A 23,370-nucleotide genomic window follows, 5' to 3' on the forward strand; every position below is an offset into this window, starting at 1 on the left:
GGAATCACGTAACACAAGATGAATTGTCGTCATCCCACATTGTAATGCATCAGTTGGTGGGGTACTGGCACAATCGATCAACGGCATTTGTCAGACGCATCTCAAGCCGTAATGAATAAGAAACAAAAACGTGAAAGATTTTGAATTCTCATCTCTTTCAATATTTATATTTAGCAATTCAATTACGTTGTTTACATGCTGTCGACGTATGGCATGGCTGCTGCCCATGCAACCAAACATTTCCTTTGCCACTTGATCGTTTCAGGGGGAGGCTGCATCGGTTGTTGATGACATGCGGAGCATTCGCGCGAATACCTGTCTGGTTTTCAGTGTAACAATGTCATATTTAGGATTGCACTTTCTCAGTAAAGTACAGGTTCTAGTATTTTTGTTGGGCTGATTCCCATACGGGATTCGAACACACACCCTCAGAACCCGCTTAACCCACTCAGCCAGCGCCGCTTCCAGAAAACTGTTTCGTCAAATTAAAGCCCTGTTTTGGTGAACCATACATCAATGATGACGACGCCTTATTATTTACCATAAACCGTTATATATCTGAAATGGGAAAAACAAAACTTGCACTGCTTCTTCATCACGGCCTGTAACCAAACCTGGTACATTGATTCGAAGCTTACCTGTTTCTAGATTTGCTAATGAGAACCATATGAACACAACTACATTCACCGTTAACACAAATGATGAACTGCATTAATATCAAAGTAAGTTTTCAAGCTGTAGAATATATTTAAATTTTAACAACCCGAAACATATAGCAAACACGTTACTATATCGTACTGTTTGTAAAACCGAAATATTGATATATGTGAAAGTTTAATGAGTAACTGAAAATAAACGTCTAAGTAACACAACTGTTAGTAATGAGTAATTATGTTGAGTACTGTTAAATTCTACACTACAGGGTTTGGGGTTTGGCCGAGTGGATAAAACGTTTGCTTATCACAAAGGTTCGATTCCAATTAGGGCACATTGTGCAAATAGATAAGTCCGATTGTACATTTCCAGCTATGTCATGATATGAGCAATTGTGTTTTATTTGTCGGCGGTCTGTACACAATCGACTCTAAAACATTTCTGATATATCCCGTTCAATATAAAAAATATCCTATAATATCTAAGATTTGATTACTGTCTGCAATCAACAATTCCATAACTTTCGCCGGCAACAAAAGTAATAATCGCACATACAACACACGGTTGTGGCATGCCTCAACATCAAAAGCCATTGATTCACCCGATGGTCATTTCAAACAAGACGAATGGTAAAGATGATTGCAGAGGTTGCAGCTCAATTACAGTCAGCTATGTCTGTTATCGTTACATCAAAATATGTTCTCTTAAGATATTTTATCTTGCAGCCAAAGTGAAAACTCACTTTGATGTTTGTCATCCATATAACTTTATTATCATTCAGCTCATGAAATTTAACTGCAACACTGAACAGACCACTCCATAACTATTAACAATATCCGTGATCTGTATAGAGAACGTGTTGATGGACAATGTTCTAGTGACATATCTGTTTTAAATATCGTTATGCTTTCAGCAAAACTGAGAAGGATGAAATTGTTACAAAACATCAAAGCGTCAAGTAGAAGTGACTGCTTCTGAGTTTGACCAACAAGTAAAACACTTCCTTGAACATCACTCGTGCAAGGACTGCGATGGGTTAGCGCACCAAGATAATTATTTAAACAGTGAATTATCTGAAAAAGAAATTAGAAAATCTATATCTGATCTTAAATCAAATAAATTACCAGGCACTGATGGGATACCCAAAACTGTACAAACTATCATGTAATCTTTTTATTCAATATGTGAAGATGCTATTCAACAAGATTTTGGACAATGGTCTGTTTCCTACAAACTGGAATATCGGCGTTATTATACCACTGTTTCAATCTGGATCCAAGAAAGAACCATCTAATTATAGAGGAATATCAATTCTAAACTCAATGGGAAAACTCTTTATTTCAATTATAGAGAAACTATTAAGGACGTGGGTTGAGTTAAACGAAATATTATCCGAAAGTCAAGCTGGATTCCGCCCACAATATTCAACTACTCACCATATCTTCACTCTTCAGGCTTTGTGTTCGCAATACTTGTGCAAACCCAAAGGTCGTTTCTACTGCGGTTGGATTGACTTAAAGAGGCATTTGACTTTGTGGACAGAGATAAACTGCTATATATTCTGATTCAACGCGGCTGTCATGGAAAGATAACTATGTTCCTTAAAAGTATGTACGCATCGGTGAAAGCCAGTGTAAGAGTGAATATTGACTCAAGAACTGAAACTTTTGATACTTCTCGTGGAGTGAGACAAGGGTGTATTCTCAGCCCCCTCCTCTTCCTTCTCTTTATTAATGAATTTACAACAGAGCTCTGCCAATCAGGCAACAATGGAATTTTTGTTCCTCAAGATATACAAGATATATTACTACTCATGTTTGCTGATGACATCGTCCGTTTTGCTACCAGTGTAATAGGTCTTCAGCGCCAACTTAATATCCTGGAATCATTCTGTATCAAATGGGGACTACAGCTGAATCTTAACAAAACAAATATCATAGTGTTTCGTAACGGAGGAATTCTGAGACATTCTGAAAAATGGACTTTTTGTAAAAATCCTCTTAAGGTGGTTACAAACTACAAATATCTCGGCATAATATTTTCATCTACGCTCGTATGGACAACAGCCTGTGCAACTCTTGCTCAACAAGCAAGTAAAGCCTACCTCTCTGTTTTCAGACTTTTTAACAAGTATCAAAAACTAACCTATTCAAGTGCAAGAACTATATTTGATCGAAATGTGGCACCTATACTACTTTACGTTTCGGAAAAATGGGGACATACATATTCTGATGTAATCGAGAGGGTCCATACTATGTATTTCAAACGATTTCTGAAAATTGGAAAATGTGCTTCAAACAAAGCCACACTTGGAGAGCTTGGACGTCACCCCATCTACGTATTAACACAGATTCGAGTAATCAAGTTTTGGTTCAAGATACTCAGTATGAATGAACAGCGTTATCCACTGCAGTGCTACAGAATGCTAAAAACATTTGATGACATGGGCAGAAACTGGGCATCCAATGTTAGAAGCTTACTATTCAGAAACGGGTTTTCTCATGTCTGGTTAAACCAGGGCGTTGCTAACATTCAGCTATTCATGTATACTTTCGAACAACGATTGAAGGATATTGCCTACCAAACTTGGCACAACAAAATCAACAGCTCCACTTTTTTCAGCCATTATTCACAGTTTAAACATGAACTTTGTCTGGAGTCCTACATAACAGAACTAAAATATAATAATCTGATCCGTGCACTTATCAAGCTTCGTATTTCGAATAACAACTTTAAAGTGAACATGTACAGACTTAATGAGGATACCCCACGTACGAACTACTTGTGTTCATTATGTGATGCCGCAGAAACAGAAACTGAGTGTCATGTATTCTTCCGATGTGACATTCAGCGGTACAGAGACAGTTACTTCAAACAATTACAAAATGTCTACAAGGGCCCACTCACTCTGCCGTCAGTTTTGCAATCCAAAAAACCCCCAAGTTATATACTGCACAGCTGTATTTTTGCATTATGTTTTTAAAGTAAGATCCCAATTCAAATTATGACCACTGTTTCACGAAACTGCCAAACTTTGTGACTGTATTATAGGCCATGAGGCCGATATAAAGTATGAAAAAACTTCTGTCTGTCTGTCAAAGCGTCAAGTAATGTTTTCATCGGCCTGCGTATCATGTTCTCTATAGAAATTGTTTTAAATATGCAGCCCTACACATTTGCAAGCGTTTAATGATATAATATTTTGGTTTAATTGGGAAATGTTTTCAACTTGTGCTCACATCTTAGAACATGCTGCCACCCCATTTGCTGATTGTCCAGGATGAATGTTAACCTGTGGGTGATTGTTGTGCTACCAACCTTCACGGAAGGGTAAACGCTAAAAGTACAAAATCAGAAACCGATTTAAATGAACTGTCAAAGTTTTCCCATCTTTCCATGGTTTTACCTACCTGCTTTAACATAACATTGTTACGACCTTTAGTTATATAGCGTTACCTATAGTCTAAAATTCGACTATAGGAATCAAACACAATCTAACTATGACAACGCAGTCCAACTCAAGGCACATCAAGAAAATGTAACAAATTAGACAATTCATCACGAGCCAATACAATCCAACTCAAGCCAACTCGAATTAACGTAATCCAATTCAAGTCAAAGCAGTCAACACCTCAAGCCAACTCGAACCACCACAATCCAAATCAACAAGCACAATTTGAAATAATTCAGCGGAATCCAAATCGAGCCAACGATATCCAGTGAAATCAGAAGCTTCCTCTATATTGTGAATTCAGTTGGAAATATTCATTGGAACAAAAATGTTTTTCTCTTGCAATTGAAACGTTTGAAGATTGGAAGCATCAGTCTCATATTTTTCAGAGGCACGGTAATGTTACTGTGTAGAATATTGCTACAATCTATGAACAAGATCAAGAATGGTTATTGAATATGATTTCAGAATAGGGGTGTCATTAAGATTGATACATTTTCTAAACCAACAATTGAATTCAGAATTGGCAAAATGTGTGTTAATGCGAATGAACTAAATAATGTTGATGTGAAAGTTACATGACATCAGATAAGAAAATGACAATGTCTATTCAGGAGTGAATAACATGGCAACACGTGCGTGTGAGTGTCTGTGTTTCTGAGCGCGTGCGTGCGTGTGTGTGCGTGTCTACCATTAGTCACTTGGCTATTGTCACTCCAGCTTGATTACGGTATACGTCTCTACATCTAAACACCATAAGATGCAATAAACGAGGTATTATCCACAAAGAGGTATGTTTAATTATTGACCAAGGTCATTAACTATTATTATTTTATGTAACATTCACCAAAAGGATATTGAAAAATAATGACTAATTCGAAGAAGGTTATTGAATCCTTTCTCAGCGTCTATAAATATTGCTTGTTTGTTTGTTAACACTGCACTCAGATATGTCCGAGCTCAATGACGGTGGTCTTTAAATAATCAAGTCTGTTAGACAATCCAGTGATTCATCATAACATAAGCGTCATTCCGCGCAAATGGGATTGGATGACATCCGTCAAGTAAATCAGCGACCCTGACCACCCGATCCCGTTAGCTGCCTTCCCATGAGCAAAGGTTACTGAAGACCAACACGAAAACTTTTAGAGTTGTTTAGTTGTAGCAGTAGTATTAGTATCTTTACACATGGACATGAACATTGTGCAACCTATTCCAAGATCCATAATGTGTTAACGTGATTGTCATACACGTTTTGCGAAAGACATTAGGATGGTCTCTGCGGGGAATTCACGCTGGACTTACCCGAATACATAACCACTGCAACGAAGGACATTCTCCCCTGTCCTACATAGCAGCTTTGAAACTTAAAATCTGGTTGTCACGTTATATCAACCGTCAGAGTGGGTCTGAATTAGATTTCAGTAATAAAAGTGCTTGTCAATAGCGTCTTGTGCATTGGATCATGATCAGCTGAGCGTGTTTTCGGAAGACGTCTCTTGGTCACTAATTGCTCCCACACTCTCACATGGACTATCCTGGTCCATTGTTTGAGATGTTTCATGTCCAATAAGACCCGTTATAAACACGCGTGCGTACAATGTGTATTCTGTATCAGAATTCGTGAACAGTTAAAACAAATTAATGTATTTGAGTAATTATCGTTGTAGATATTTCTTACATATCTATGGCTTGAAATCTTTGGCATCATGAATTGTATATTAGTTTAAAACTGAAGTATAAAACCAAACCCTAAAAAGGAAACATGGGAAACCAAGGAAACATCGTTTGAAGAGGAATATTGAATTACGGTTTCAGTTTTCACCATCCGTAAGGTCACATAAAGAAGTGATAAATGTACATAGAATTTATCATAAAGGAGTGATGGTACAAGGAAAGTCACCCGCTATCGATTGAGCAGTCTGGACTATTTCTATTGATAGACCTTTTATATGAAAATGCATTTGGGACTGAAATCGGACATTTATGGTCTCATTGCCATCACAGTGCACTTCTCATCGAAATGAGCAACTTCCCAAAGCAAGATTAAATTTGGTACCGGGATATAAGCGGATTTGTCCAAAATCACCGCATTTGTGTGAGTTTATCAAATCATTAAGGACTAACTTGTTTCTTTGAGTCAGACATTTTTCATGTAGGAAAATGTATTTTTGTTCTCAGTACCTCAAGTCAGTACTGAGTCAACTTTAGTGAAGCTATTTTGAGAATCACCTCTATATTGTGAATATCTTTATGAAAGGAATTTGACACGGTTTCTGTTGAGAATCTTGATATCAAATTGCAACCTGAAAATTTCAAGAATAGCCTGTCTTGAGGAAAATGAGCCCGGAAACGATTGAAATGATATAATTTGCTCCCGTCAGCATGGAATTTGTTTTCTTGGATATAATTGTTCACATGAAAGGAAATGATTCCATTGTACAATTCCGACTATGTAATTAACATGCGTTCATCAATCACTATCAAATAGCTCTGTACACCTGGTGTTCGCACAATGGTGTGCATGTCAATCACAAACACATACAGAAGGAAAGCATATCTGAAGAACATCCTTCCTTGTATATGTTGTAAGTGATTCCGTTGGCTCTGGTTAGAAAGCAAACCATTCTGATGACTTTCTCTCTGTATTCTAACATGTTTAGGATTCACATGAAAACTTATATTAGAACCTTTCTGCAGAGATCATGTCCGATGCTATTACCTATTATGACTTTGACTATGTGCTCCCGTGAACACATAGTAACATTGCTATTTGAATCGATTCATTTCTGTATTCATGTAGACAGAATCGTACAAAAGACTCCCCCTTAAAGAGGCCTTTATCTTTATCAAGGAGACCCAAGAGGGTCCGGGTTAGAATGAACCTTCAGTAACCCATGCTTGTCGTAAGAGGCAACTTACGGGATCGGGTGGTCAGACTGGCTGGCTTGGTTGACACATCGGTTCTCAATTGCGCAGATCGATGCTCATGCTGTTGATCACTGGACTTTCTTGTCCAGACTCGATTATTTACACACCGGCGCCATAAAGCTGGAATATTGCTGAGTGCGGCGTAAAACTAAACTCACTCACGCACTTAAGCAAGGAAATGGTTTAGTCACCTTATCAGTATTTGTATTTATCTTTAACAACAATCTTCCTGATTACATCCTTCCTCACAATTGTTTCCTCAACCATAATGATTGGTGTCTGTGCGCCGATCGCCAACGTCTGAGACCAGATTACTTGCGTCTTCATCTGTCCATCTAACTTGGTCAACCAATTATTTACCTGTTTGATATTTCATTGACGTTCAGTCAGACTGTCAGACCGTTCGTATTTCGTTAATTAAGAGCCAATAAATTTTCATTTTCACCATTTTCTTCTTTTATGTCACTGTGCCAATGGAGTAATTTCATTACAGCACTCGATAACTTGAATATTTTTTGGTGTTTTTTGTTTGTTTGATTTGTTTGTTGCTCACTTCAGCTGATATTGATTTAATAACTTACAGAGATCGATACTTAACAGTCATGTGTTTGAAAAGATCATCGTTTTCTTTAATACACTGATCCAGTCTTGGCCTACACGCCCTGGCCATTAGCTTCTGGCGTTGATTAACCCGTAAAGATTCGGGTTAGAATTGGCCTTCAGTAACCCAAGCTTGTCGTAAGAGGCAACTAACGGGATTGGGTGGCCAGGCTCGCTGACTTGGTTGGCACATCTACGATTGCTTAGATGGATGCTCATGCTGTTGAACACTGGATTGTCTGGTCCAGACTCAATTACTTACATACCACCGCCATACAGCTAAAATATTGGTAAGTGTAACGTAAATCTACACTCACTCTCTCTGGCGTTGATCATACAACCACCTAATGGATTGGGGATCAGAGAATATGGGCCCAGACCTTTGTCAGTTTGAAAAGGGATTATTTTGTTTAAATGGGTGTAATGTTAGCTGTGAAACTTGATATGGAAAGTAAAATCGAGGCACCGAGTACCAAGTCAAGGTATCGTCAGAAAAAGGTCACCATTTTTACAGCTTACCTGTAATATCGGAAAATTAGGTTCATACATGACTGAGAAAGTTAAATGGTTTAAGAATTGGTTGCGAGAAGGTCTAAGTTTGTGGCATTCACTGAAGCTTTTGTAGATTACTTGTATGAAACTGCTTGACTATTATCAAGGTGACGAATAATGTTACTAGCCGGTGCTTTATAATTAAATCTAACACATGAAATAACATTTTTTGTCAAATAATCTTTTTCCACATGAACTTGAGGTTTGAACATTATCCTTGAACACAGTAGTGAAACGTGGTAACAGAAAATCTATTATCATGAGGGTGGTGCTATTTCACATTTTTCATAAAAAAAAGGAAATTAAGCAATCTTTGTCTCAATGATACATTAAATAGCCACGACAGTAATATATGTCTTCGGAACGTTAGTACAACTTCAATATACGGATGAGGTTTTCAAATTATTTCCTAAAATGCACAATAAAATCAATAACATTGACTGTAGACGTATTTGAATGGCATTTAGAAGTGATACATTTACAGGTGAACAGTTATTGGTGAATGGCAGCGTCTGTAATGTGAGGAACGCCACGTTTCACAGAGTATATTCTTACTAATTCATCGGGTGATGATTATACTCCGTAAAAATGTTGTCATCCATTTGTTCGATTCCATGAGCCTATAAGGGCGATTCATTCAAATGGGATTGCTGTAAAGAAAAAACAGTATTCGCTTTTGTTAAAAGCAGTTTACAATAAACCAAAATCGTCCTTTTCACATGAACACCATTACCCTCCAAATATTGGTCTACTAAGTGCATAGCAACTTCACTCTCCAGTTTCAATTTTAACCTTTAAATATAACGTTCAAGTATATAAAAAATACTACATATGCGCAAAAAGTGTCGTAACCACATATTTTCTGTGCACATTCCAAACGTAGTGTCACATAACCAAATAAACTTTTCTTATTGAATATGGAAATAGAGCACTCATGTTGCAGAATTCATAAAAGAAATCACAGGATATAGAATCTAAGAACTGAGGAACATCGGTTTTCCGGTGAGTAATATTTAGTTGTCATGAAACACTTATGTTGAATGTCAGATTTGCAGCTGGTAGTCAGGCGTCAAGTCAAGTCAAAGATATTTATTGTACTTAAGGCCTCCGGCCCATATACAAGGAATACAAGTATATATACAGCACATGTTACAGACATTTCACAAAGAAATTACAGTTCAGATAAGATATTGCTTCTAAGGAAAACAGCATGTTTTACATAAAGCGCAAGATTACGTATTACATTTTCATTTTGGAGGATAGAATGGAAGCAAAGGCAGATGAAGGATATTTTAACAGGTAATTATTTGGGATATATTTTTTTCTTAAATCAGCATAATGTGGGCATACAAAAGCGAAGTGAATTTCATCTTCTATAGCCGAGTTACATAATGGACATATCCTTAAACGTCTCTCTATTGAAAATCCTCTGCCCTTATTTACTGATAAGTCTAACAAGCCCAATCGAAAATTGACAAGTGTGCGTCTGATATTTCTAGATGTCAATACAGATAGATATAGTTCTGGTTGAATTAAGCTCTTATGTGATCTATACAACTGGTATCTTGAACTATTGTCTAGACAGGAATGCCATTCTTGATAATACGTCTAAACTTGGACATATTGTAGCCAAGACGCAAGCAAAGCAGCAAAATTGTATAACTGAAGAAACTGAAATCAATAGTTTTTAGTGCTAGAGTTGTGTTAAACATGGATTACTTTTGAACAGCCAGGGGGGACATTGTGATTACAGTGTTTAATTTGCAATTGATTGATGGAATTCCCTTGAGAAAACACTTTTACAATAAACACTATGTCAGAACGAGTGGTGATTTCAAATTTTGTCAAAAACATAACCTATCTGGTGTGTTGTTGTTTCCCGTGAAGATTTTGTGATTGGAATAGCCCCTTGTAATATCTGAAATTCTTCATTCGTTTAGTTTTACGCTCAGCATGAATCCTCACATGAGCAATTTCATCAATAACATTCATCTCATGTTAAGTCAGCTGATGCTTTTTAGTTTCAAATAGGGAAAAGGGTCAATGTCTCTAGGTCCAGTAAATCTGAGATGAAAAAAAACATTGCCTTGCTCACATTTCAACAAGGTCTCGAAGTCTTTTGATCCTTTTATTGCTGATACTTCCACCAATTAATTAAATGAAAATGGTACCCCACAAGGAGGACATATCGAGACCTCAGTGAATATTTCAACACGTTTTATGAGGCACCTGGGCGCGGAGGGCATATACACATCAGTGACATAAATTATTTACGATGCAATTCACTTTTCGCACATGTGTAAACAACTGACAAGCGGGTGCTACCTGTAGGGCAGGCCTGGCTCACCTTTTCGCGAACATCGGGTGTAATCACCATCTCCTAGTTACTCACAAACGCAGGCTCATGATATATTTGGAATTGCACCATCGACTCTGCTATCAGCAGAGGTTTGTTACAGATCTGGGAAGGGTTTTGTCAGCCTCATCAATCCGGATCATATGATTATGCTTGCCACCATCAGATGTGTCTGAATCTTCTAACTAGGACATCAGAAAAGGGCTTCACGCCATGTGCCCACCTGGGGCGTTCACCCCGGGTGTTCAGAGTGAACGAACGTTTAAACAACTGGGCCACCCCACCGCAGCCCCAATATTTGTAAAAACCCTCCTGTGTGGAATCTTATCTGAAAGCCTTTCAGTTATGCTTCTTAAGACGATGGACACATATAAGATCAGTTATTCTGGGGTGTCTTTCTTTCATGCAATCCCACACGTGCATTTATTGTTGAACTAACACTGGTAAAAGAACAAACATGTCAGTTATAATGCCTTTTTTTATGTGACTATAAATCTTAACTCACTCACTATTTTTTACCATGCTACCAGTGGGGATATAGTATGAGTGAGGCTGATTTAGGAAAATGTGTGCATGTTCAGATATTATATACTTATATTTTGTTCATTTGTCTAATAAAGGGTCAAAATGTTTTGAGTGCAAATATGTTCTCGGTACACGTATGGCATGTTATGGCAAGAGTGCGAAACAGATTAAGGGAAAATAGTCGTGGTATATGACTAGATTAGGTAACTTTGATAGTCCCTTCCCTTCTTCTGTTCTCTAGCGTGTTTGAATTGATGTTTGCAACTAATTCACCAAACCGAGCAATCATAAACTATGCATTAATATCACAAATGAGCACAAGGCATTGCACACAGAATGTACTAGGTCTACACTAATGTGCAAGCAATACATACAATTCAAAGCTTCGATAAATAAAAACTTAAAATTCAAAATGACGTTGTCCAAAACAATTGGATTCAATAATAATTTAATTAAAATAGATTTATTTAGGTCTATGTAAAAAAACAACATGTTTCTGTGTGTTTGAATTTTTCATATACATTGCTTTAATCGGCGTAGTTTTGTTGTTTGTGTGTATCGTTCGAAACTGCTGAGCTACTCAAATGAAACAAGAATACACGAAAAGACTTCAAGTTTGTCACATTGTTAAATTATCATTCTTTTCTTCAGTCGATTGTTTGACTTAATATTTACAGCTGTATCCCCTGAAGGTTGTAGAAAGCCATATACATATCTTTATCGGGAAAACATGAAGTGGCGAAAGATTTTCAGGTTTCCTTGACGACAGCCAGCGAATTGTATTAATGAAGCACTAGACGAACCTGAGGATAAACATATGTCTCTTTGGAATGAAATACAACACTGGACACTCATTGAACATTAAAACCTGTTCTTGATAATATGTTTTCCGAGCAATACGTAGCATTGTAAAATATTCCTCTGCGATATGCTGTGACATTTGCTGATGTTTTCTCCTCCTCTTTTCAAAATGTAGCTAACCAGTGAAGATGTGAGTTAGAATTGGTCTTCAGCAACCCATGCTTGTCGAAACAAACGACTAACGGGATCGGGTGCTCAAGCTCGTTGGCTTGGTTGACCCGTGTCATCGTATACGAATCGCGTAGATGGATGCTCATGCTATTGATCACTGGATTGTCTGGTGACCCGCCACTATATAGCTGGAATTGTGCTGCAATTAAACAACACACGAACCAACAATCTAAATGTAACTTAATTAAGGTGGTATCATCACAGTAAAAATAGGCTGAAAACGAACCCTACCAGACGCATTACCCACTTGGCTACCAAGGATCCTCTTTGTAGTAAAACTGTGACATCTTGGTTTTCGGAGCAGGCAATGACAAATAGAATGCGGTTAAATGTAACTTATGCTAAATTTGAGATCATACCTCCATATCATGTGAAAAGCTGTCCTGTTTTGAATTTTTTTGTAAAATCTTTGTATAAGACCTTCGATGACAGGTTTTTACGTTCTAAATTTATTGATTTTAAATATTGACATAAATTGTTCTCGTCACGATATGGTTGGAATACTGCCGATGTGACGCTAAATATTAACTCTCTCACTCACTTTGTGAAAGACTTTAGACAAGGAGTAACTATCCCCACTGGCACCAAGTTGCGCCCCTTCTTCGAATGTGTTTGTGTATGCATACGCATCAAAGCAGCTAATATGGTCAAAAGCTTCAGCTTTTGTGTCTATGATCTGATAGCATCGAATAACTCTCAAATGGCTATTCCCTTCCACTGATTCCCCTACATAAGAAACAACAATAACAGTGAGTCTGTCTGTTCAGTTGATATAGAGCTGTGCATGAAGGATAAGATTGACGAAACATTCTTCGCAAGACTGTATCACAAGACTGTATAACAAGACTGTATCACAAGATTGTATAACAAGACTGTATCACAAGACTGTATAACATGACTGTATCACAAGACTGTATAACAAGACTGTATCACAAGACTATACCACAAGACTGTATCACAAGACTGTATCACAAGACTGTACCACAAGACTGTATCACAAGACTGTATAACAAGACTGTATCACAAGACTGTATAACAAGACTGTATCACAAGACTGTATAACAAGACTGTATCACAAGACTGTATAACAAGACTGTATCACAAGACTGTATAACAAGACTGTACCACAAGACTGTATCACAAGACACAAGACTGTATCACAAGACTGTATCACAAGACTGCACAAGACACAAGACTGTATCACAAGTATCACAAGACTGATGAGCTTTGTACCACAAGACTGTATCACAAGACTGGACTGTATCACAAGTGTATAACAAGGTACCACAAGATTATACCACAAGTTGACTGTTTACCACAAGATCGTTAAGATACAAAAGTTCCTGTATTTATCACCACAAGACTGTACCACAACAACTGTATGTCAAGACTGTATCACAAGACTGTATAACAAGACCGTATCACAAGACCGTATCACAAGCTGGTATTTAAACATATGATCTAAGAATGAGGTACTTAATCGCCGGCATACAAAGTATGTTACCTGAACCACACATCATCCCATAAGGCTTTCTCTAGCAGTCAAGATCATGCACTTGTACTCGGATTCATTGTCAGTCGAACTCAAGCTGAAGTGACGCTTTTAAGTTTTATATTTCCATGAAGATCATGGAACTGATATATTACTTCACCACCAAAAATACGTTCTCAGTCAAAAAGCCCTCTTTCCGCCATGTGCTGCGAAAGGCGATTCCGCTTACCAAATGCCATGGAGAGCATTACACATTGCAAGGTTTGGAAGCTCAATGAACTCTGTAACGATCAATGCAAATCTGGCTAGTTTGGTCTTTGTCAATGCCGCTGATTGTCAAGTATTTTCCAGTTGTCAAATTGACACTACCCACATAGTACTCGTGTTTTTATTCTCAGCTTGATGGAGGGGACATCCTGGTCTGCAAGGAGAATCCTACAGGAGTGTTTGTCAAATAGATGACAGCCCTTGCTGAGTTTGTTTTCTGGATTCAGAGGGTGCCTTGCTTCACATCCACATCACGATAACGGCCTCGCTGTAGGCACTTCAGGGCTATTGGTTTTTCAAAACACTGTTTCGTAAATTCAAGAGACCTGTTGGAATGGGCGTGAGCTTGTGTTCATTATAATTTCTAATACGTGAGAAAGATGTTCTGGAGTACCGTAATTCGTTAATCTCTGTTGGAATATGCTACAGGAAAATGGCACTGACAATAGGCTATTGAAATTCAAAGGAAATAAAGACATACTGATGGTGCTCAGCATTGTGACTAGAACGTGAGGGCTAATGACATCTATTTAGTTTTATCAAATAGGTCATCATGTGGCGAGTACATGAAGCCATTTGAGACTAGACGCGGATCGTTTTATAATGTTATTTAATATCAGTGCAGTATAACTGATTAACCGTTTGCCTGTGGGATCAATATTAGCGACCATTGTGTAGGGGCCGCAAAGGTCACAGTAAAATATGGTCAGGTGCGGTCGTTAAGTCCAAACACATCGGGGCTATAACATAAAAATAACGAGAGCAAGTATACATTGAATGGCAAACAGTGTCAAATTCTTTGAACGTCTTTTTATTGTAATTGCGACTGACCCATTTAATTCGAGTTACTGATACAGGCATCCTGAGGTTATACGGATTCTCAGCCGTTTTATGGTCTCTAGCATGGTGATCTACCTTCAGTTGCTGGTGGTCTTCAGCCCGTCTCTACATTGTATTGTCCGTAATAGCTGTTTAAATTTAAAGTTACATGCTAGTTTTAAATTGTCTATCTGTCAGAATCTAATTATTTTACCGTCCTTCGTCACATAATTAACTGTATTTATTATGAATATATCCCCTTTTGTACTCACGATATGGCTGAAATATTGCCGATTGAATAAAAATCGTAATTAACTCACTCATAACAACATTCCCACAGTACGTAAACAGCCAGCGGACAATACTGTTGTTAACCGTCAACTAGCAGCATTCACGCTGCTCTGCAATGCACTCTCAGACAACAAATATTGAACCGTTACAGCAGAGCGCATTGAATTATGAACATTTTCGTTAAATGGGTTTAAACCGGTAATGAAGTTGCAAATAATTTCTGATTTTACTGACCTGACGAGCTGGCCTGCAAGGCCTATCTCATAGTACATGGTGGGAAGAGGCGGAGAAAGATATTAATCAAATACATATTGCCTGAATGCAATTCATAACGCCACCGTGAGAGGTTTAATGTTCTCGATACGTGATAAAACAGACACCACATGAAAGGCATTCGTGTGAAAAGCAAATGAATCAACAGAATCAGTGATGACTGACACAAGGAAGCAAAGGTACTGTAAGTCCCCATGGTTCCTAGTATGGTGATCTACCTTCAGTTGTTGGCGATCTATAGCCCGATTTTATATTGCGTTGTTTTGAAATGATTTAACATTTTACACTGAACTCAAACTAGTTTTAATCGATTTGTGATATTTTAGTCGTTATTCTGTCCTTCGCTGGCAGGTTTTTAAAAATAAGTATACATATGTTTATTCTTAGTACATAAATTTTTGTCGTCACAACATGGCTGACATATTGCCGATGTAACTCACTCACTCACTAACTGACACAAGGATTACTTTGAAATAGTAGCCACATGCAAGACCAAAGTCACAATCGTTCGTTACATCAGTCAGTTCGAAATAGGCATGTTCGGTATAGTTAACCGTAGATTGTGCCGGCGAGTAAGGGTGTTCGCAAACGCCTAGTATACGTCACAGCATAGCCTTCATCGCACATCACATCGCACGTCGTATTTACTATATACGATTGAATGTAAGAATCAAGACAATTCTTGAATCACTTTGCAAGTCATTGACGCTGAATAATTCATTGAAAGCTATTACAAATTCATTCTTCCGTCATCTACAGATCAAGGGCAAAATGACACAACAGTTTATAACGTGTTAACCGGAAATCTGTGAGTGAGTTTAGTTTGACGCCGCACTTAGCAATATTCCAGCTATATGGCGGCGGTCTGTAAATAATCGAGTGAGTGAGTGAGTTAATACTGGACCAGACAATCCAGTGATCAACAGCATGAGCATCGATCTGCGCAAGTGGGAACCGATGACATGTGTCAACCAAATCAGCGAGCCTGACCACCCGATGACGTTAGTCGCCTCGTACGACAAGGTTACTGAAGGCTCATTCTAACCCGGACCTTCAAGGGTTGGAAATCTGTGAGGCACAGACAGCTCTGACATTTCGAAGGACTAAACACCAAAGTAACAAAGGTGTCAAAATAATGTGACTGTCGAATTGATTTGATACCTTAAAATGATGTAGTGATGTGTAGGACATGAAGGAACGGCCTTGCCGTCACAGCGTGCAGTTGATGATAAATTGAATCACTGTAGAACGTGGGGTCGCATCTCAGCCGCTGCAGCTGTGCGTTTATATTCTAAATGTGACTAAATCGCAATCACAATCCTGGCAGGTTCTGATTCCCTGAAACCAAAAATGTTATTCATCTCAGCGAAACTTGAAAATCGAATGTTGAATAATTACCACCATAGTGAAGAAATGGCGACATGCATCTTCTATAGTTCATGTGAAAGTAAATGGATTCTTAGATTCACCCAACACAAGACAAATCATCAGCTCGTCCTTTTCACACGTCTCATTTCTACAACATGATTTAAAGTTTGAAATTCGCTTTTTAAAAACACATTATTACGGATGTTAATGAAAGATAGAAACACGGGCTTGGACGTGTATCCGGTGATAATGCCTGTCGTGACAGTGATTGGAGTATGGTTACCATTTTCAGGCTGGAAGAAAAATCCCCTTTTCTTTCCTGTCACGTGTCAAAGTAAAATATCCACTGCACGACCTCAAGGACCCGACGACCTCAGCCGGCTCATCCATCAGGGTCAAAAGATCACTGATTTGAAAACCTACGCTGGAAATCTCGTAAACTCATCTTCTGATTATGCAGCAAAAACTCTAGGGACTCATAACGGCCTCCTTGATCATCTGCGAATTAGATATTGTGAAGTGAATGACACATTCCACAAGGATCAAAACGTTTAGTGAAGGTTTCTGCTATATGGACATCTAATACATAGATATGCCAATGGCCAAGAGATGACAGAATAGGCTAGATGTTAATGAAGGCTAAATAAATTCCCAGAGGACGTTACCTTTACGGCTGGATGTGAATCAGATCCTCAGAAGAATGTTCGAAAAACAGCAAACGTAATCTTTATGGATTGACGAGCAGCGGTGATTTAATCTGGTGTTTGATATATTTCAGGACACAGATGAGGCATTCCATCAAAAGACGCTTGGGGGAGATTATCTGCGTGTATTTTTCATATTCCAATGCGTATTTGTTATATTTTTACCAGTGCTTTGTCAGAGTGTTTTAAAAACTAAACAGTACTGGATTTGGCGAAATGAAAGAAGCTCTTCCTCAAACTAGACGTTTTACCCTCTGGTCTAAGGCTGATCGTTTGTTCAAACGAATGGCTCCGATTATGATACTTGAACTGTCAACATCTTTTAGTTTAAGCTGAATCGCCTAAAATCTAAATCTTCTTTACTCTTAGTTTATATCCAACTCAGGGGTTATATCATTTCTTTTTCAGACAAACAGACTATATTTATACATGAGGCCATGAGGCCGAGAATACATGGCAATACAGACTGTTTAGTGGCGTGAGTGCCTTATGGTGATACATTTCGTTTGCAAAGGATCAAAGGCATATAAATACATGTGGATGAATGAATATACACATTGCATGACAATGTATAGTTAGAGATGTACAAACTTCTTGAGTACCAATTTACCTACGACTAACATTATTTTTGTTGTGCATTTGCCAGTCTGGTCAGGCATGATGCAAAATATTCATCTCTTCTGTGGATATCAGTGGAACCTTGTTACAAATATCTTTCTACAGAAACAACTGCATCAAATGTGTTAAATGCATGACTTTGTGTTTACACCACGGTCATCAACAGCTATGTGTTGTCAATACTGAAACACAATGCTGCTGGAACCATCACAGCATGTATTGCGTGCAGCGCAGGGAACACTGAAGTTAATAAAACTCACTCGTGTGTTAAAACTCGATTACTCAGACATCTAATATGTCAATCGTCAACTACAGGCTCAATGGCTCTGACACCGCCACAAAGGCAACGGAAGCAGAATGTCTTTACACACACGCCAGTTATTTAACATCCTGGTTATTTCCAATTTGCCCAGATACAAAGCTCAACGTGCAGAATACAAAAGATCCATCGACCTTATGTTAATTTCATGATTCGAGGATACACAATCATATAAGCTGCCAGGTGAATATTTTTAAAATTATACGAGAGACACATGTTTTATATCTTTGGCGCTCTTAAAAAATGTTTCTAGTTATCCCCCGCAACAACGAAGTTGCGGGGGATATAGAAACGAGTTACGTCCATCCCGTCCGTCCGTCCGTATGTGCGTCCGTCACACTTTGTCTGAAGCATATCTCCTAAACTATTCGTGATAGCTTAACCAAACATGGTACGCATCACAACCATGATCCCTAGATGTGCCTTTTAGAGGTTAGACCCAGGTATGAATTTTATTTTTTGCGGTTTCCATGGAAACGTGACTTAGGCTGTGGCTATGAGGATGTCATCTTGTCCGGGGCAGATCTCCTAAACTATACATGCTAGCTTCATCAAACTTGGTTGACATATCAAGCATGATCCATAGATGTACCATTTGATGGTTCGACCCAGATACAAATTCATTTTTTGTGGTTTCTGTGGAAACATGACTTAGGCTGTGACTATTGGGGAGTCCTCTTGTTGCATTTCTATGGCAACAAGTTAGGCTTCAGCTGAATTTGGTGGTAGTGCTCCTTTCGAGAGCAGATCTTGAAAACCTTTCAGTACTCTCCTTCCACTTTGGTATATACACGCCAAAACATTTAACATAATCATTACTAGTAAACATATTCATAAAGAGTATTTTGCCGTTGCGGGGGATATTGATGACTTTGTCTTCTTGTTTTATTTTTAAAGTAAGTATTCCAAAGATACCCAAAGGCTGGCCCTTAAGTATATATAAACTGCCATGAATCCTTCGCGATACAATTCATTTTCTGCGCAAGGACCCATGACTTATGTGTTTTAATAATGTACAAGTCTGTAGACACTGTAGGCAATAAAGTTAGCCTAATTTTTTTATTGAACTTTGTCCGCGATGTCTACCTTAAAATGTTTGACTTTCATACCGACGACTGATCCATTCTGGGCATAACAATGACGTTCTGTATATTACGAGGCGTGTAAGAATATCAGATTCTCCCTGAGGCCTGGTTGCATTGTTCCGGGTGCTTAAATGCTACTGCCTCGAGATTCAATAGCAGATAGATCCTATTAATGCAGTCGCGTATGGAGTGTTCAATCTTTTACATAGTACATTCAATGTAACCATGTGTTAAAACATTATCCTTCAAAATATAGAATACAACCATTACCGACTGTGAAAAGTGCTTCAAGATTTCCATGAGAGTCTCATTCCTCTGGCTACACATTCACTTCTCGACACATGTCAACAAACTGCAATACATATGGAATGGACGATCTCTGATGAAAGAATATTATATATAAAAAAATATAAACTCTTAAAGAAGCCACGACGAGTATGGCAAGAAATGTGATTCCAAGCATTGATCGGCTGCTATGGCCTTTTCCCTCAGGGTGTCGTTTTTGTGTCGAAAAAGGAAGTGCGTCAAACTTGCTGCCGGAAGCGATGTCAATCCTCTTCATGGAATCTTGCTTCTTGTCCCGTATCAACACATTTCCCTGTCAGTTGCGGTCGGAGTCACTATATTAGAGACACGGACACCATGTTTAACATGATGCCAAATTAGCAGTGGCTCCTTGGTTCTGATTCACTACCCCTGTACAGAGGATACGCCAGAAGCCATGGGTGTATGTGTGTGATGTTGTCCGGGTGTTTTTTCTGTCTCATTTGGGGCGTTGGTGTAGCCTAGTGGTTCGTTCATCGCACTGAAGATCCGGGTTCAATTCCCCTCAGTTCCCTCTTAATGACGGAGGTACCTATCTTCAGCTGGCGTTGTGATGCGTGGACGTCCCCTTCTTGGTCTGTCTACGGTGATCCCAGTATGTCTGAAGCCCTGAATAAGTCTTATAACCGTGATATGGTGGCATCCGCTGGCGTTGGCAACAGCATGGTATGTCGACCCCATCTGCACCATCCCAATGGCTCATGCTTTCCCTTCAGCTGTTAATCGTCGCATATTTCTCGTACTTGTGTATCAGATCATGTCTTCTAGACTCTCTTTATACCCTATAGAATCATTCTGCATGTGAAATGAATGCAAATAATGTTTGAATATTGCTGCGTTTTGGCGATTGATATTGCTATGTGTAAAATGGAAATGGAAAAATGATACTTTGCAAGCACAAATGTTAACAAAGATAATTGTAGATGTTTCTAAACATTTTTTTCACAATATCAAAGACACGTTTTTTTTGTTTTCACTAATACAAATCAGCAGAAAATGTTTTAAAAGACTGAAATCATAGCAACGATTATTTTACAATTTTACACACTCTTCAACTGTTGTTTCTTGTTTTAATAGTTGACAAATGGTGACTTTAAATGGTTTATCATTGTCCCAAAGCAGAATTATATTTCAACCTTTCTTTTTGGACATCAAAATCACTATTATTGGTTTATTTCGGCATGGACGAATATAGGACAAGTTAACTCTTCTGAAAACGATGCATTTCACCTAAATATGAAAGCATTTGAGAATTGTTTTCGTGATTTGCATAAAGCTGTGCTGTTAAGCTTTCTTGTAAACTAAAACCTTCTCAAATATCTTTGATAGTTTTTCACTAATTCATAGGAGGGTAACGTTTCTTTGGCGTCTAGTGTATATCATTTTCTTTGGAAGATTGACACTTGCGTGCTGCACTTGCAATCATTATCACAATTCCATCCATGTCCACTGATGAGTGGCCAAACGTGACATTTATTATCAAACTAGTGTTTATGGTTGTAAATGTCAGAGGAACATTTGCGACATTGTAACAGTAACGATATTAACGCAGGAAATGATTTCTACGCAAACATTCTCGACATATGCACAGTATGTCATGACTATTTGTTGTATCCAAAACAGAATTTGAAGCATTAGAGTTCATTGTAACACATATATATGCATGTTTACATGATTTGTGAATCAATAAATCAATTTCAAAGATGAAAGATCCGTATTATCTGTCAAATACCAGCGCCTTGAGCATGCACCAGTTGCGTGGATATGTGCGCTATATAAATATACTATAATAATAATAAATAAAATGTAAAATACAAAAACCTGCCTCAACAGTACAATACAGCATTATGTATGTTGAGACTTTTCTTTCATCAGAAATCGGCCTTAAGTAAAACGTTTCACTAATAACCTAAATCATAGCATTTAGAAATTCTTATTGTTCCAGATGCGGTGCATTGTATTTCATAATTTCGAGAACTCAGGTGATTGTGGCAGTGGCCTTTTCCATTTTTCGTGGTCAGTGCTAATTAGGTTTTTCCCCTATTACAAAGTAAAAGCCATTTTCAACAAAATATTAATCCGAATTGTACACTACTTTTCATCATAATTTTATTTGAAGTATTTGTGTGTCTAAGGTTTTATCAAAGTAAAGACAGTCTCCACACTTTTTCTTTTCTGTAAATACGCGAACATCAGTAATAGTAATTGCGTGTGGAGATGTGAAATGTGATTCGTGATAGGTAACTTTTACGAACATGCATCTATCAAGACAGTGTCTTATTGTGCATGACGAGATCCCGTGCACAGATGGAATCCACGGTCCACTGAATGTCTGTTAGTCCAGATACAAAACAGTGTCAACGAACATGGGGGCTTGGCAGTACATGTTATATCCCAACAATCATTGATCTGGACGTTCTCGAACAGGGATGCACGGTATTTTCAGATTAGTAGGGTAGTTCAGATTATTACACCGATGGCAAATTTGTGCGAGTATATATAGCGAATACGTGTATTAAAAAGATATTTAGTTACTTATATTAAGTTATATTAATCACATTTTCGGATTCCCATTGTGGATTTGACGTACAATAAACTGAGATCATGAGGAATCTAAAAGGAACGCAACATTTACTACGCTATGCCCGTTATAGTAGGATATGCAGCAGATTTTCGGGACCAAACCTCAGGTTATATCCGAGTGTTAATTTCCAATTGTAGTTTACTGTTATAACATATCTGAGATGGGTTACGAGGCCTCAATGTTATTCAATCAGATGGGAACATTTCTTCTAAGTCATATACTGGTTGCCCGATGCACCGTTTCTCAATTCAAGACACAGTTTAATGGTTCTCGTAGACGCGGCGGATACGATTATCACCGTTCAATTTAACGATGGTGGAGGATTCTCAATCGTCGCGATTGCTCTTCCCTGCTTGAATGCACAACTCACGTGACTAAGTGACCAGTGTCGCCATTAAGAAGCTGACCACACAGATCTACTGGCTGGATATTGTCCGTCAACACAAAATGCTTTATCGTTACCACTCTCTCCTTGCTGCTAGTTTCTCATGGCGATGAATTTGTTCACTTGAAGTCAATAAATGAAGTCTGGAAAGTAGGTCCGAAAATAGGTATTAAGCAAACCTCAGTGAAAGGATCACATCTCGAAGCGATACATAACGGGTGTGATCTCTGATCTAATACACGTAGGCAATCGCGTTTGCTCTGGCTTTGTCGGGTGAGATTTCCAGGCGAGTTTTCAATTTCAGCGTCGTGCATTACAGCGTCAATCACATTAGACCTGACGATAGAAATACGTGTGGGATGTATTGTGTGACATCGGATCAGGGGATGCTGGAGGGATTCAGCGTCAGTAGAGTGGCATCAATAATATGTAGGGCACAGTCATTATTGCAAACTTCTTTGAAACGACTTAGACGGATAAAAAGACATATAACCCACATTATCCGTTAATCATCACAAGGGCACATCGTGTCTCGTGTAGATGTAAGCAGATGGACTTGTAATGACGGCAGCTAAGCTTAGAGACCGGGGATGATATTATAAATTCTTCAGTATTGAAAACAATGCCTATCAGTGTCACATAAAGTAAAATGCAATCGACTAATACAGTTTAGAAACAGGCGTGCAGGCGCTTGAAAGATGTTAAGATCAAAAGAGTATTTGAGGAAAAAAGTATGTATA

The sequence above is a fragment of the Haliotis rubra genome, unplaced genomic scaffold, assembly GCF_003918875.1.
Source record: "Haliotis rubra isolate DU_JTF1 unplaced genomic scaffold, ASM391887v1 Scf68, whole genome shotgun sequence".
Taxonomy (NCBI): domain Eukaryota; kingdom Metazoa; phylum Mollusca; class Gastropoda; order Lepetellida; family Haliotidae; genus Haliotis; species Haliotis rubra.